Source organism: Lactuca saligna, chromosome 8 (assembly GCF_052625555.1).
Source record: "Lactuca saligna cultivar CGN05327 chromosome 8, ASM5262555v1, whole genome shotgun sequence".
NCBI lineage: Eukaryota > Viridiplantae > Streptophyta > Magnoliopsida > Asterales > Asteraceae > Lactuca > Lactuca saligna.
The window spans coordinates 28,005,013-28,023,159 of NC_136424.1; the positions used below are offsets into that span (position 1 = coordinate 28,005,013).

Below are 18,147 nucleotides of genomic sequence, written 5' to 3' on the forward strand. Positions count from 1 at the left end.
GCCCATCCTATTGGTACGACCCTAGACGATAGTGGGTTTTTTTAGCTCATTATTGATTAGTGATCATGGTTGTTTCTTTTAGCAAATGAGTTTCTCTGGAATCCATTTGCACCTTATATGGGGTCAAATTAATATAAAAAACATGTTCTTCTAAAAAAACTAAATTAAATTTATAGGTAAAACATATCAAAACATTTGTTGGTAATTTTGGGTATACACGAATATATCCAACCTGATTTATCTGATCCAAATACCTGAAATGCATTAAAGGTTGGATAGTGGTTATTATTATTAAAAAGAAAACTCGAACTAGTTGAAATCCAAAAATTATAAGTGATCAAGACCCCTAATTTAAAGTACAAATAAGAGAAATGAAAGAAAGTGGGAGCAGAGATATACAACGGCAATAGATGGAGCTGTGGATGGAGAGGAGGGTCAAAGATGGTAAATAGAGATTTTAGGAGATGAAAAAGAAAATTAGATCAAATTTGCTTTAATACCATGATATAATTAATGTCTATATTCCTATTATTTCAAAAATGAACATATACAACACATATATACATATCGAGATGGGCATGGTCGAAAACTAAGGTGTTGTTTGTTTTTTTGAAGCCAAAATGTCTGCAATCTGCAGACCATATCTGCAAGTCTCTGCAGCAGAAGAGGTGGACCAAATGTCTGCAGCATGCAATAAGAACACTGTTTGTTTTTAACGTCTGTAGCTGTTGAAATAAATTAATTTTTTAAACTTAATTTCATGTCATAAAAATTAAAAATGCATTTTCAGCAAAAAGAGAAAGAAAAAAAAAACGGATGGTCTTTTTTTTTTTGGGTTAAAATGAGGTCTGAAGACCTTTGAAGACAGCACTCATGTCTGCGCCAGAAAGACCTCGCGCAGACCTTTTTTGATTTGCGCACTTTCAAAAAATAAACACTCTGCGAGGGCATATATCTGCGCGTTGTCTGCGCAACGCAGACAAAAGTGGTTACACAGCTCTTCACAAAAAAAACAAACAAACCCTAATACAATGCGCTAACGTAATATACAAGCTAACAACTTGTTCAATCTTTCTTTTTTTTTTTTTTTTTTAATAATATGTATTTTGTACAAGTTTTTTCAATAATAATGGTGGGCCTCTTAATTTTTTATTAATAAAGCAGACAAATTATACAAACAATAATAGAATAATATAAATAAAATTGTAGATCCCCATAAATAAGTTGGAAAAGTTCGAGTTTTTAAGTTTTTAAATTGATGAATTAAAATTAGTTTTAGTGAAAAAGCTAATCTAATTTATTTGTCTATTTTTCATATGGAGAAACTTGTTTTCCTAAAACGGGGCATTTGTACGTACAACCTATAGGATACCCGATACCCTTTATATACCACGATTTGGCTAAAACCTCTTCTCTTCAAACATAGATCCTTCCTCTCGTTTCTTTCCATGGGCTTCCTTGTATACCTGTTTATTCTCTTTCTTTTATCCATTTTTATTTCCTTCCTTATAGTTCTACATATATCTCGACAAAAGAATTCTGTCATCCCTATTAATTGGCCACTTCTTGGTTCATTACCGGCTACCATTGTTAATGCCCACCGACTCCATGATTACGCCACCGATATTATGGCATGTAATGATGGTACGTTCGTGTTCAAAAGCCCATTGACAACCAACACGAATAAGCTCTGCACCACAAATCCTTCAGACGTTCATCACATATTGAGCAAGAACTTCTCTAACTATCCACGAGGCCATAGATTTCGTAAGATCTTTGATATCCTTGGAGATGGATTCTCTAATACTGATGGAGACTTATGGCATTTCCATCGTCGAACAATCATGCTTCTCCTGAAGTCCCCTTGTTTTGGTAGTCTCTTAGAAGATGTAATATGGAACAAGGTGGAAAGTGGGTTATTGCCTGTACTAGAATATCTTTCCATGCAAGAGGTGGAGATTGATTTACAGGATGTATTTGAGAGGTTCTCTTTTGATACCATATGCAAATTGCTTTTCGATCACGACCCTAAAAGCATGTCTCTCGATTTTGCTTACATTCCATGCGAGAAGGCTTTATCAGAAATGGCAGAAGTGATGTTTTGGAGGTATATCATGCCTCGAAACGTACGGAAGTTGCAACAACTACTTAGAATAGGGAATGAGAAGAAGTTGAGTGATGCATGGAAAATCCTTGATGAATTTATATACACAATCGTAGCCCAAAAACAAGACGAGTTAAATAAACTGAAATGTGAATTCAAAGATGAAAATTTCAAATTATCTACAGCTCTCCTGAGAGAGTATAAAGATCAAGGTGGAAGTACTGGGAACCCTAACAAGTTTTTGAGGGACGCCTTACTGAATCTGTTGGTTGCAGGAAGAGATACCACCAGCAGCGCCCTCTCTTGGTTCTTTTATCTTCTTGCCAAAAATCCTATGGTGGAAGATAAGATCCAGGAAGAGCTTCACAGAGAACTAGAGAAGGAGATGGGTGAGAAAGATTTTCGTGCAATCGAGTTTGACAAACTAATTTATCTTCATGGTGCATTATCGGAAGCCTTAAGGTTATTCCCTCCTGTTCCTTATCAACACAAAACTCCATTACAACCGGATATCCTTCCAAGCGGCCATCAAGTTGATCGGAAAACCATAATTATCCTATCTTATTATAGCATGGGAAGGATGAAATCCATATGGGGGAGCGATTGCATGGAATTTAAGCCCGAAAGGTGGATTTCAGTGGATGGAAGAATTATACGTCAACCATCTTACATGTTTCCTGCATTTAATGCTGGGCCAAGAAGCTGCTTAGGTAAGAACATGAGTTTCACTCAGCTGAAGATAGTCGCAGCCACAATCATATACCATTACCATGTCGATCTTGTGGAAGGACACCTCGTGGTTCCAAGTAACTCCATTATACTGAAGATGAAGAACGGTTTGAAAGTTACGTTAACTAAAAGAAGTGAAGTAAAAAAGTGAGTGATCAATTGGTTTGTTGTTTGTCGTTTGTGTGTGTAAGTTTATGGTTCTACTCTCTAAATAATAGCTTTGGGACATGTATGTACCAGCGGTTTGCATAAATAGATGGGGATCTCACAGTTGCAATTAACATGGTTTCATTAATTAGGGAATACTATTTAAGCATTGCACTTATGCATTTGTAAATGGTAAGAGAGGGAAAGAAACTCAGACAAGAGGCTTGGTCTAAATTTTTTTTTTACGCCTAGGGCGATAACAAAAAAAAAGCCCTGCAAGAAAAAGATTTATATTAGGTTAACAGAAATGAACTTATTGCCAAAATTTAAACTTAAGTTTCTTATACAAAAATCAAACATGCTAACCAAGTAAACTTACAAATGATTACATTGATCAGACTTGACATTTGAGCAATCAATACAACAAATTATTTTTAGGATGTTTTTGACATGAAGTTTTTAGAGATTTTTGGGATCTATTAACTTTTAGCTTATTTGAAAAAGAGTAAATTAGAAGAATGATCCCTATGGTTTAAGTAATGTGCGTGTTGGGTTAATTCCTAACTTATTTTTTTAATTCGGAAGATCTCTACTGTTTGTTTTGGTTACATGTTTGGTCCCTGTCTTACCTAAAAAAAAAACTATTTTTCTATTAATTTTTTAATTTATTTAAATAAACACTAAGACACATCCCCAACCCCACCCCTCACCTTAACTTACATACCCCATAATTTTTTACTATTTAAATAATAGTCTTTTTAATTAAGACGTGGACCCAACGTCCAGTAGAGACGAAACGCATAACAAAAACAAACAATATAAGACTTTCCAAATTGGAAAAAAAAGTTAAAGACCAAACATACAAATTATCCCAAACCATAGAGACCATTCAAGTAGTAGCTTTTAGCGGTTTTTTTTCTTTTTTTTTTTCTTTTTTTTTTCTTTTTTTCTTTTTTGTTTTTTTTAGCTTTTTAATTAATGGAAAACCTTATTCATAAGTTCTTTTCGTCTATTTTTTTTCTTTCTTTTTTTAGGGAAAAAAAAAATTGACAATTTTACCCTTAACCTTCTTCTTATGTTAGTTTTCGTTTTTTTCTAAATAAAAGGTTTGTGTTTTTTCTTCTTATCATAAATGATATAGAGTTTCCCTGAGTATTAGAAGCTAACAGAAAATTAGGAAATAATGAGATTAACTTCAATCTGATTATAAGAATTTATGTTAGAAATACAATTAATGTTTAATGCTTAATGACTAGGGATGAGCAAAAGGATCGAACCGGTTGGAACTGGGAACCGGCTTCGGCCAAAATCAAGAACCGAACCGGCCCGACGATTCTACCGGTTCCCGGATCCTACTGGTTCTTGTCGTGTCTTCAAATGTTGGAACCGGTCCTCGAAAAATAGCATCATACGGTTCGGGTTTTTGCCGGTTCTACCGGTTTTTGACGGTTCTACCGGTTCCGGTTATATCGGTTCCGGTTCCTACCGGTTCCCGGTTCCAAAAAACCATAAAAGAACGTCTCGGTCCCGGCCCGACCGGTTCTATCAGGTTTCGGTTCCGGTTCCGGTACCGGTTCCGACCGATTCCCCGGTCCATATGCTCATCCCTATTAATGACTGATTTCCTTGTGTACTTTGGTTAAAAATCAAGTGCTTGATTCGTTAACTCTTTAGTTGTTAATGGGGTTGAAGTACTAATATTATAGGAAATTTAGTAATCTAACTCTTATAAACAACCATTTTAATAAAAATAATCAAAAATTCTTTTTTGGAAAAATGACCACATAGTCTGGAATACCATAATCCGGAGTATATAGTTTTGTTTCGGAGTTGCGACTTGGAATACGATATTTTGGAGTATTTATGATTTTGTTCTGGAGTGGGTGCCGGTTGGTAAGGATGAGGTCTGGAACACTCCGTACCTTCCGGACGTAACGACCGTATACTCTAGAGAGCTAGAATTAGGTTTTTTTTTTTTTAAAAAAAATTAATTTTATTTATTTATTATTATTTTTTAAAATATCTTTGTTCCAAATGTGCAATAAATTTTTGTTTTTAATATATTTGAGTGTTCGGTACTTTCCATAAACGTTCCAGAATGATTACGTATACGGGTTTTTGTTTTTCAAGTTTCAGTTTCTAGTGGAGGGCAATGATAACATATCGACGAATGTATGTAGTAACTTGCTTCGGATTACACATGTTTTGGTGTATATATAAGCAATGATATCAACTTCATTGGGTTAGTTACATGGGTTACTTCCAAATCCAAGTTACACACTAGTCAAATCCATTTATCTTTTCAATATCCTGGATCAAATATAGTTATGCAGACTCTTGACAATAGTGATGTTAGATATTTTCTTAGTTTTCTTACTACTATGCATCCAAACATAGTGTTAAAAATGTTATGGAAAGTGGTACTAATCGATTTCCTAGGGAAAATCATTCTGGAAAATGATTCTTCCAGTGTTGAAGTAACCAAATTTATAATTTATTACCTATGGCAACCAAACATGTTCCTTCTTACAATGACCCTATACATGGGGTGATTATAGGTCTAAAGGTAAGGTTGTTATTCATGCTGACCTTAGTGTTGATATTAATGAATATGCGAATGATGAGACAAAACTAATGATGATGCTTGATGATGATAATATAATTCCACATGTAGAGCAAGTTGAACATTTTTAGAGACACTGAATTTGATGGAGATGATTATGAAGATGGAGAAGAGGAAAATGATCCCTTACAACTTCGAAAAGCACAGTAGGAAAGTTTCCTTTTTATTTTTTCAATTATGAAGAAGCACAACTCATTCATTGAGGTATGCCTGAACCTTTACCACTTCCCGAATTAGCTCAACAAAATCGTAAAAGCGCCAAAACTATAATTCCTATATGACGTTATACCAACTCTTCAAAAACAAAGAAGCACTTAAGCTTAATTTATGATTGAAAAGTGTTAGTGAATGCTTCCAATATAAAGTGAAAAAAATCTACAAAAGACAGGTTTGAAGCTATTTGCTATATGGATAACTGTGACTGGAAGATTAGGGAAACAAAACATAACACTACAGATACATTTCAAATGGTTAAACTATCGGAGAAACACAGTTGCTCAAACACACAACTACATCCCCATTACTGACAAGCCAACAAAAATGTATTGGGTCACTTCTTGAAGGGCATATTAGCTGATAGTACAAAAAATATGTTGCAGGGGAAACAGATACAACGAACTTTAAATGACCACCTTTGTATACATATTTCATACTGTCATGCATGTAATGCTAAAATGTATGCTCTAAATCTATTGAGAGGGACCTCTGCATAAAGCTTTCTAATACTACCGTTGTATTGTTACAACTTGGAGTAGAAAAATCCATTAAAGGTTACACATATAAAGACCAGTGATGGAAACAAATTTAAATACTTTTTCATGGCTATTAGTTGCGCGGTAATATATTTTCCGTATATTTTATATACATACTTCTTTATATTTAACGTCCATACACATGCATTCATTTTAATTAGATTATTAATTACTTTTTAGGTTCGACCGTTTCAAAGATGTTTGTGTCCTATTATTGTTATTGATGGCACACACCTTAAAAGGGAAATACTTGGGCACCATGTTCCGAGCAATATACAGGGATGGTAATAACCAAGTCCTCCCTATTTCGTTTCGTGTTGGGAAAATTGAAAATGGAGAGTCATGGATTTGGTTTTCATCAGGACTCAAAGAATGTATTAGGACATGCCATCTTTGGGTATCATACCAGATAAAGCCAATTTAATTGAAATGGCCATTCAAGTTGTGTTCCCGAATGCATATCATGGACTTTGTTGTCGCCATTTGTTGATGAATATAAGAGCGAAGATCGGCAAGCAAGAGAGAACATAGATTTTGTTTTCGTAGGCTGCAAAGGCTTACCGAGAATCCGATTTCAAAGAATGCTTGGGTAGGCTATGTCGTACACTAAACGATGATTGTTAGACACGGCTAGACAAAAACAATAATGAGAGATGGGAAAGGTTGTGTTTCCTTGTGGTTCGGTATAATATTATGACATCAAAGAATGTCGAGTCTGTCAATGCATTATCAAGAGATGCACTGGAACTACCCATAACAATGTGATCGATTTATTTCAAGTAATTATGCAACACTGGTGGTGTAAGCGACATAATGCTGAAGGTAAGTGTTTTCCTTATTGGATTAGTGTCTAAGTCCACAACTATAACTGATATATACTTGACCCAACCCGACATGGTCCATTTAGGTTGCATGGCATCAGAACAATTGGGTAGACCTTTTGTAAGAAGAGGATATTTGTGACATATTAATATATTATAAGTTCTAATATATTAATATGAAATCATATTATTTAATTAATATTGATCAAGAATTAATTTGGAATTAATTTAGTGATCAAAAGAGACTAATTTAATATATCAGGATTGATTGTGTAAATCATTCATTCTTATATATGTGGGCTTATGATCCATGATTCCTTATGTTGGGTTTAACCCATGTGGTGACCCATGGATACTCCATGGAGGTTAAAACCCATGGAGCATAAGGAATGGGTAAAGTCATGAGTTACATGGTGTAACCCTAATAGCCACACTATATAAAGACCCCATTGGTTGGTGAAATTGACACTAGTGTATACACAAGAGGGCATGCCGATTTCTAGAGTCCATGTATCTTTTCTCATGGTTATTCCAAATGTTGGTAATGTTGTGTGAACCATTTGAGGTGTCACACTTAGAGCACTAGGCTCTTGAGCTCCATGGAATCAAGCTACATCAAAAAGGTATGTATTCTATCTAGTTTTGTTATACTAGTACTTATGATTGTATGTGTACCACCTGGTTCCTGGTACGTAAAATTTATCTAAGTATTTGTCATTTTAGCCTTGGACTCGGCGAGTTGTAGGTCCGACTCGCCGTGTAGGGACGCGGTCCAGGGGTACGTTTAAGTTGGCGACTCGGCGAGTCCATATTCTGGACTCGGCGAGTCACCGTTGTTTGATGAAACCCTAAATTTCAAGGGTTTGCACCCTATTTAAACCCTCATTTCCGCCCCAAGCTCGCCCCAATTCACCCGCAGAGCTCCCAACATCGTTTTTGCCCTTTTTCCTTGTGAGATTGAAGTGTTTTGGTGTGTTCATGAAGTTTTTGAGGAGAAAGAAGAGTAGATCAAGAAGAGGAGAAGGAGGCCAAGCATCTTTGTGACATCTCAACGTTTTCCTTGAGGTATAGCTCATTTCCCCTCTGTTTTCAAGCTTGTAGTCCCTAATAGCTTCATGAAAGTCCTTCTTGAGCCATTCCCCAAGCTTGTTTGTGCTTTGTGGGTTGTAATAAGTTGTTAGCCTTTAGATCTAGGCATGATTTATTCCCTGGAGCTTGGATCTACTGCCTTTATGGAGTCATATTGCATGAGAGTCCTAGATCTACCCCTTTTGGTGCACTTTGAGCCCAAAAACCTTCATTGGTGATTATCTACACGTAAAGTTGGAAACTTTACGTGTAAACCAGGCCCTAGGAACCTAGATCTATGAATTGAATGGACTGGATTCAAGCAAAATCACGTGTATAGTTTTTGTATGAGGCAGACTCGGCGAGTCGTCATCTGACTCGGCGAGTTGGGTCGTGAGTCCCCGGGTTGTTCCCCTTTTCGTGGTTGCGAGTTGGAGTAGTGAGTCATAGGGTATGACTCAGTGGGTTGGAAGCCAGACTCACTCATGAAGTCACTCGGCGAGTCATGGCAATCTTCTTGTCTCAAGAACAACTCGACGAGTTGTTCATACAACTCGGCTAGTCACAACTTAGAGTGTTCTTCGGATGAAGGCGAACTCGACGAGTAGGATGAAGGACTAGTGGACTTGGGTATAGAGAAAGGGACTCGGTGAGTTGGCAAGCCAACTCGACGAGTCTGGTCAACTGGCAGTTGACTATGACTTAATTCATGACTTGTTAAGGGTAAATGGACAATTTACCCTGAGGGCGGTTAGCAGTATTTGACTAAGTGTTTGGTGGGAATTACAACCGGAGGATTTCCGGAGCAGTAACAGCAGACAGACCATTCCCACACAGATCATCAGCTACTACGAGGTGAGCTACCTTCCAGTAGCGGTGGGTCTAAGGCCACAATGTCGGCCCACCAGTAGGAGATGTATGATAGATGATTGTCTTTGTGATATCATCTAGGTTTACTACTACCTGATATGTTATATGCTAGCATGATATGTTGTATGTGATAGTAGTAGAGTTCGGTTGTTAGGACCGAAGGGTAGTCAGACACCCCAGATATGTCTGACAGTATATGATGATATGTTTGCATGCTGGCTTTTTACATTATATGCGATAGAGGTAGTAGGAGGGGACTAGTCCCCGAGTTCGGTTGCTAGGACCGAAGGGTAGTTCAGGTACCCCAGATATGTCTGATAATATGTTATGTTATGATATATGTGATAGTAGTAGTAGGGGGTGAAATCGTCCCCGAGGTTCGGTCGTTAGGACCGAAGGGTAGTCAGCAGCCCAGAATGGCTTGACATGGGTAGTCAGCACCCTAGAATGGCTTGACACGGGTAGGTCGGCACCCAAGAATGGTCGTACCGGGTAGGTCGGGCACCCCAGAAATGCCTGGAAATATGTATGATATGTGATTGTATGGTAAGCGGTATGATGGGGGAACTTACTAAGCTTCGTGCTTACAGTTTTCAGTTTTGGTTTCAGGTACCTCTTCTTCGAAGGGGAAAGAGTTGGCGCGGTAGCGGCCCATCACACATGCTCCGTATTCCGCATCATGAGATCTTCCTGGGGATTTGTACTCTGACATTATTATGTTTTATGAAATGTTTTCCAGACATGCGATATATGATTAAAATGTTATGATCAGTAAACGTTTTAAATCGAATGTTTTGCTAAATATATGTTTTCAAAAATGAAATTTTTGGCTCGTATTTTTGGGGTATTACAAGTTGTTATCAGAGCCCTGGTTTGAGGGATTCGGACACACCTTCGGGGTTGTTTGAACTTAAATCAAGGGATTAAAAGATTTTGGATAAAGAAAGTGTTTTCTAAAAAGGCTAGTAAAGGTTTCTAAGGAAGAACGAAGTGTGTAATGCGCGACCCCGAGCTCAAGTAAGTATTCCCCAGTGTACCCATACAAGTTTATATATGTTTATCAGTTTCTATAGAACAGCATGCTATAATAGGACTAAGGATCTAGGAGTGATGCCTTATGTGCTTGCTTTATGTGCTTCAGTATATGAAAAAGTTGCATGCCAGAATTGAGTAGATAGCAGTAGGGTAGCCTGTTTAGGTTATTCCTGATAGTATGAGTTTATCGTTGTATGCTAGATCAGTTTTTTCTACAAGGATAGAGTTGCTTGAGATTGTTTTCTTTATGTCCAAATGCTGTTTGCTTTGTGCTATGTGGGCTTTGAGTGATGGGAGTTAGCTGTTAGGTGGATACGTTAAAGTCACATGTGATCAGGGTTGAATAATCTCAGAGTGTTGGATTTGACCTTATTGCGTAGCTCTTGTTTGAGTCCTAACCGTTGTAGGGATGAGTCCCTTACTGAAGGATTATCCGAGCCTCGTCGCATATGATTGTATTCAGGTAATTGCTAATTGGCATCACAAAGAGACCATCAACAGCTGAGGAATGGGATGGGTGGGTCAGAGGTTTCATAGGGAAAGCCTAGGATAAGATTAGCAGTGATCAGCGGTTGTGGAAGGGACTTGGTTGAGTCGAGGCGATCTTTGGGGAAGGTACGGATAGATGTGGAAGGTAGTATGGGCCCGTACTACTGAAAGCAGAGGATCCGTACCCGAACCGAGGAAGGCTAAGATAAGACCAGGAAACTTGTAGTGGGTGTGATCCCTCCAAGGGTATCAGTATCACTAACATTTGTTATTTCTTTGTATTTCAGAATGGTGGTACTGCGCCCGAGGCCAGCAGTTGGCAGTACAAGAGAGGGATCGGGTTCGGGACCAGGTTCTGAGCCAGTAGATGAGGGGCTACGCGAGTTCATCGCGTCAGAGATCACCAGAGGCATCCTTGAGTCGACCCCCATTATCTTCGGGTCGATCAAGGAAGGGGTATTGGAGATGATGGAGGATCGCCTCCGGGAATTTAGGAGCGACATGGCATCTGGCCAGTCAGGACCCCGCACACTATCCTTCAAGGACTTTCGGGGCAGTGGTGCGCCGGATTTTCATGGGGCGAAGGACCCCATAGATGCCAGACGATGGATTGCAGACATTGAGTCTGCACAGACGATTAGCTTCTGCCCTGAGGGGTCGAAGGTGAAATATGCAGCAAGGTGTTTACGAGATTGAGCCAGGGATTGGTGGGAGTCTGTGAGCGACTCGTTGGGAGCCTCGGTTGTCGAGGCTATGACATGGTCGGACTTTGCGACCAGGTTCGGGGAAAAGTTTGCGTCGGCTGTCAAGCTTCAGCAGCTGGCCAGGGAGTTTTTGTATATGAGACAGACGACAGAGACTGTGGCGGAGATCACCGCCAAGTTCCGGGAGAGGGCATTATTAGTGCCCCAGTATGCGGGTGATAAGGACATGAGGAGGACCTGCTACCATGACATGCTCCGAGCTGATATTCGAGAGCATGTCAGTTTTTCAGCTTGCCCTACCTTGGACTCTATGATTGCTAGGGCGAGGGAGAGAGAGATAGATCTGGAGCACGTCCAGAAGAGGAAGACAGAGGAGGGACAGACAGGAGGGGCTTCGGGGAAGAAGCCCAAGGGATCAGATAGTAGGCCAAAAGGCTAGTCAGGACCGAGCCGCTGCAGGAAATGCGGCAGGCCTCATGAGGGGGCATGTAGACTGGGATCGTCGGGCTGCTATAAGTGCAGCAAGATGGGGAATTTCAGCAGGGATTGTACCGCCCCTGCACCTGTGATACAGACGTCTGAGTTGTTGTGTTTCCACTGAAACCAGAGGGGCCACAAGAAGGCCAATTGCCCCCAGTTGAGATCACCAGCGCCGGTTAAGGCACCAGCTCCAGCTACCTTGCGGATTACAGATGGCTGGCAGGGCAAGGCAGAGGCTCCAGTGGTGAGGAGTCGGGCGTTTCAGCAGACTGCAGAAGAGGCACGCACCGCACCCGATGTGGTGACGGGTATGATTCTTTCCCTCTACTTTATTTTATGATGTTATGTTATTGATATGTGCTCCATTTATATGCATTAGGATCGTTCCATGTGAACGGTATTCCGGTTCAGGTGTTGTTCGACTCGGGTGCCACCCGATCATTTGTTTCCCTTGCGCTTAGTAAGAGGTGTACTAAGTCCTCGGGCATGTTGGATTTCCCTTTAGAGGTAGAGATTACTGATGATCGATCGGTGCGAGCGTCCGCAGTATTCAAGGATTGTGTCCTAAGGTTAATTGAGGAGCGCTATTTGGTGGGCTTGGTTCCCATACCGTTGCGGGGGAACAAGGTGATTATAGGCATGGATTGGTTGAGCCCTAATGGGGCGGTGATAGATTGCGCACAACAGCTAGTGCGGGTCAGGACCCCAAGTGGGGGAGAGTTGGAGATCCACGGCGAGAGGCTACAGCGTGGACCTATAGTATGTTCAGCAGCGAGAGCTAGGCGCTACCTTCAGCAGGGATGCGTGGGGTATGTCGCATATGTTATGGATACCCGGGAGACGGGTAAGGCGACGGTGAGCGAGGTTCCAGTGGTGTGAGGCTACGCTGATGTGTTCCCGGAGGAGCTTCCTGGAATACCTCAGGAGCGTTAGGTAGAGTTCAGAATCGATCTAGTTCCTGGTGCGGCTCCGATAGCCAAGGCACCCTATCGGTTGGCTCCTCCCGAGATGCAGGAGTTGTCTACACAACTGTAGGAGCTGCTAGACAAGGGATTTATTCCTCCGAGCAGTTCACTCTGGGGAGCCTCGATCCTGTTTGTGAAGAAGAAGGATGGGTCGCACCGGATGTGTATAGATTACCGGGAGATGAATAAGGTAACGGTGAAGAACCGTTACCCACTCCCGAGGATGATGACCTCTTTGATCAGTTGCAGGGAGCATCTTGGTTCTCCAAGATCGATTTGCGTTCAGGCTATCATCAGATGAGGGTTAGAGAGGAGGATATACAGAAGACCGCGTTTCGGATGCGTTATGGCCATTATGAGTTCGTGGTGATGCCGTTTGGGCTTACCAATGCTCCTGCCGCGTTCATGGACCTCATGAACCGCGTGTGTAGACCGATGTTGGATCGGTCTATGATAGTTTTCATTGATGACATCTTGGTTTATTCCAAGACACAGGAGTAGCACGAGGAGCATCTGAGAGAGGTTTTGGAGACCCTGAGGAGGGAGAGCTTGTACGCCAAGTTCTCCAAATGTGAGTTTTGGTTGCGCGAGGTGCAGTTCCTTGGGCACCTCGTCAACCAGAACGGGATTTCAATAGACCCGGCCAAGGTGGAGGCCGTGATGAGGTGGGAGGTTCTGAAGTCTCCATCTGAGATTCGGAGTTTCCTAGGATTAGCAGGCTACTATCGGAGGTTCATTCAGGATTTCTCCAAGATAGTTGTACCCCTGACACGATTGACTAGGAAAGCCATGGTCTTTCGATGGGGGCCTGAGCAGCAGGCAGAATTCGAGAATCTGAGGCGGAGTTTGTGCGAGGCGCCGATCTTAGCCCTGCCCGAGGACGTGGAGGATTTTGTGGTATATTGCAATGCATCAATCTCAGGCTTAGGCGTAGTATTGATGCAGAGGGGGCATGTCATTACTTATGCCTCGAGGCAGCTGAAGCCTCACGAGGCAAACTATCCGACGCACGATTTAGAGTTGGGGGCGGTGGTCTTTGCCCTCAAGATATGGTGGCATTACCTTTACGGGGTTTGTTGTACCATTTACACAGACCACAAGAGTTTGAGGTACCTCATGGGATCATCTGAATCTGAACATGAGGCAGCGTCGGTGGTTAGACGTGGTGAAGGATTATGATTGCGAGATCCTTTACCACCTGGGGAAGGCCAATGTGGTAGATGATGCGCTTAGCTGCAAGGCGGCGCCAATCAGGGATGTTTGCATGAGGATGACTGTAGTGACTCCCCTGTTGGAGCAGATTCAGGAGGCTCAACAGGAGGCGATGAAGGAGGAGCATCGGAAGAGTGAGCGAATAGTGGGACAAGTCACCTCCTTCGATTATGATAGTCGGGTGTTATTGACACTACACCGTAGGGTGTGGGTGCCGTATCATGGAGGCGTGCGCCAGATCTTGATGGAGGAGGCGCACAAATCCCGATTCTCTATTCATCCAGGGGCGACGAAGATGTATCGGGATCTTCGCCTAGACTATTGGTGGCCCTGCATGAAGCGGGATGTGGCGTGGTACATCGAGCGATGTTTGACCTACAGGTTGGTCAAGGCCAAGCATCAGAGACCGCACGGCAAGATGCAGCCATTGGATATTCCGTTGTGGAAATGGGAGGATATTACGATGGAATTTATCACTAAGCTCCCACGAACGGCGCGAGGAGTAGATTCGATTTGGGTTATCATGGATCGGTTGACCAAGAGTGCCCATTTTGTTCCGATTCAGGAGAGTATCTCGGCCGAAAGGTTGGCCGATATCTATATCAGGGAGATAGTGACGTGGCACGGGGTGCCAGTGTCAGTGATATCAGATTGAGATGTGCGGTTCACTTCCAGGTTTTGGAAGAGGTTTCATGATGAGTTGGGCACTTGTCTGCATTTTAGCACCGCCTTTCACCCGCAGACGGATGGTCAGAGTGAGCGGAACATCCAGACTTTGGAAGATATGTTGCGGGCATGCGTGTTAGATTTTGGTGGTAGCTGGGATACCTATCTTCCTTTAGCTGAGTTCTCGTACAACAACAGCTACCACACGAGTATTGATCGTCCCCCATTCGAGATGTTGTACGGTCGGAGGTGCAGGACCCCGATATGCTGGGGTGAAGTTGGCCAGAGGGTCATGGGGAGCATCGAGGTGGTGCTCAAGACGACCGAGAGAATCCAGCAGGTTCAGAGCAGGCTTCAGACTGCGTAGAGTCGGCAGAAGAGTTATGCCGACAAGCGTCGATCAGACCTGGAGTTCCAGGTCGGGGATATGGTTCTCCTGAAGGTGTCGCCTTGGAAAGGCGCCTTTCGATTCAGGAAGCGGGGCAACTTGGGCCCGAGATTCATTGGACCGTTCAGGGTTGTAGCCCGGGTGGGCAAGGTGGCATATAGGCTGGATCTGCTAGCCGAGCTCAGCCAGATCCACAACACCTTCCATGTCTCCCAACTGCGGAAGTGTCTCGTGGATGATTCAGCGGTGGTGCCATTAGAGGATATACAGGTTGATGACAACCTGAATTACATTGAGCACCCAGTCGCAATCCTCGACCGGAAGTCGAAGGATCTAAGGAACAAGAGGGTGGAGCTAGTGAAAGTGCAATGGCAGCACCGCAAGGGTTCGGAATGGACTTGGGAGCCAGTGGAAAAAATGATGGAGCATTACCCCGAGCTGTTTCAGGATCGAGCGGCAGACTTCGAGGACGAAGTCTAAAATAAGTGGGGGAGATTTGGAGCACCTGGTTCCTGGTACGTAAAATTTATCTAAGTATTTGTCATTTTAGCCTTGGACTCGGCGAGTTGTAGGTCCGACTCGCCGAGTAGGGACGCGGTCTGGGGGTACGTTTAAGTTGGCGACTCGGCGAGTCCATATTCTGGACTAAGCGAGTCACCGCTGTTTGATGAAACCCTAAATTTCAAGGGTTTGCACCCTATTTAAACCCTCATTTCCACCCCAAGCTCGCCCCCATTCACCCTCAGAGCTCCCAACATCGTTTTTGACCTTTTTCCTTGTGAGATTGAAGTGTTTTGGTGTGTTCTTGAAGTTTTTGAGGAGAAAGAAGAGTAGATCAAGAACAGGAGAAGGAGGCCAAGCATCTTTGTGACATCTCAACGTTTTCCTTGAGGTATTGCTCGTTTCCCCTCTGTTTTCAAGCTTGTAGTCCCTAATAGCTTCATGAAAGTCCTTCTTGAGCCATTCCCCAAGCTTGTTTGTTCTTTGTGGGTTGTAATAAGTTGTTAGCCTTTAGATCTAGGCATGATTTAGTACCTGGAGCTTGGATCTACTGCCTTTATGGAGTCATATTGCATGGGAGTCCTAGATCTACCCCTTTTGGTGCACTTTGAGCCCAAAAACCTTCATTGGTGATTATCTACACGTAAAGTTGGAAACTTTACGTTTAAACCAGGCCCTAGGAACCTAGATCTATGAATGGAATGGACTGGATTCAAGCAAAATCGCGTGAATAGTTTTTGCATGAGGCAGACTCGGCGAGTCGTCATCAAACTCGGCGAGTCGGGTCGCGAGTCCCTGGGTTGTTCCCCTTTTCGTGTTTGTGAGTTGGAGTAGTGAGTCATAGGGTATGACTCAGTGGGTTGGAAGCCAGACTCACTCATGAAGTCACTCGGCGAGTCAATGCCATGACTCGGCGAGTTCATGGCAATCTTCTTGTCTCAAGAACAACTCGGGGAGTTATTCATACAACTCGGCGAGTCACAGCTTAGAGTGTTCTTCGGATGAAGGTGAGCTCGGCGAGTTTTTCATACAACTCGGCGAGTAGGATGAAGGACTAGTGGACTTGGGTATAGAGAAAGGGACTCGGCGAGTCTGGTCAACCGGCAGTTGACTGTGACTTGATTCATGACTTGTTAAGGGTAAATGGACAATTTACCTTGAGGGCGGTTAGCAGCATTTGACTAAGTGTTTGGTGGGAATTACAGCCACAGGATTTCCGGAGCAGCAGCAACAGACACACCATTCCCACACAGATCAACAGCTACTACGAGGTGAGTTACCTTCTAGTAGCGGTGGGTCTAAGGCCACAATGCCGGCCCACCAGTAGGAGATGTATGATAGATGATTATCTTTGTGATATCGTCTAGGTTTGCTACTACCTGATATGTTATATGTTAGCATGATATGTTGTATGTGATAGTAGTAGAGTTCGGTTGTTAGGACCGAAGGGTAGTCAGACACCCCAGATATGTCTGACAGTATATGATGATATGTTTGCATGTTGGCTTTTTACGTTATATGCGATAGAGGTAGTAGGAGGGGACTAGTCCCCGAGTTCGGTTCCTAGGACCGAAGGGTAGTTCAGGCACCCCAGATATGTCTGATAATATGTTATGTTATGTTATATGTGATAGTAGCAGTAGGGGGTGAAATAGTCCCCGAGGCTCGGTCGTCAGGACCGAAGGGTAGTCAGCACCCTAGAATGGCTTGACATGGGTAGTCAGCACCCCAGAATTGCTTGACATGGGTAGGTCGGCACCCCAGAATGGCCGTACCGGGTAGGTCGAGCACCCCAAAAATGCCTGGCAATATGTATGATATGTGATTGTATGGTATGCAGTATGATGGGGGAACTTACTAAGCTTCGTGCTTACAGTTTTCAGTTTTGGTTTCAGGTACCTCTTCTTCGAAGGGGAAAGAGCTGGCGCAGTAGCGGCCCATCACACACATGCTCCATATTTCGTATCATGAGATCTTCCTGGGGATTTGTACTCTGACATTATTATGTTTTATGAAATGTTTTCCAGACATGCGATATCTTATTAAAATGTTATGATCAGTAAACGTTTTAATTCGAATGTTTTGCTGAATATATGTTTTCAAAAATGAAATTTTTGGCTCGTATTTTTGTGGTGTTACAGTATGCTAGTTAGGGTAATACCTTGGAAACTTCATGTTTGCATTTATAATAGAGAAAACATAGATCCATGGTATTTATGGTTGCATGTACACCATAGGAGTGTTAGAATGCTCAAAACCCTTCATTCCTATATTGTAATAGTTCAATGATAAATGTAGTGTAATTTACTATACATGACAACGTATACGTAAATGTTTGTTATAGCTGAAAGCAAAAAAAAATGTTACTGAGTATGCTGAGAAGGTCATCAACAAGAGGATCAACAAATCCTCTGCTTTCCGGGTACTAGACTGATCAAAGCAAATATGACGTGATTGACCAAATGAAAAATGGTATAATAAACTTGGAATGTCGTTACTCCACGTGTGGAAAATGACAATTGTTAGGTATACCTTGTACTCATGCTATGGAGGTATTTAAGGAAGTAGGATATCAACACTACAGGTCATGGGT

The 18,147-nt window shown here is 42.2% G+C and overlaps 1 pseudogene; it reads left to right on the forward strand.

Annotated features, from left to right (window-relative positions):
- Positions 1-1,403: 1,403 nt before the first annotated feature.
- On the forward strand, positions 1,404-3,180 carry LOC145008056 (alkane hydroxylase MAH1 pseudogene; annotated as a pseudogene).
- Positions 3,181-18,147: the final 14,967 nt, after the last annotated feature.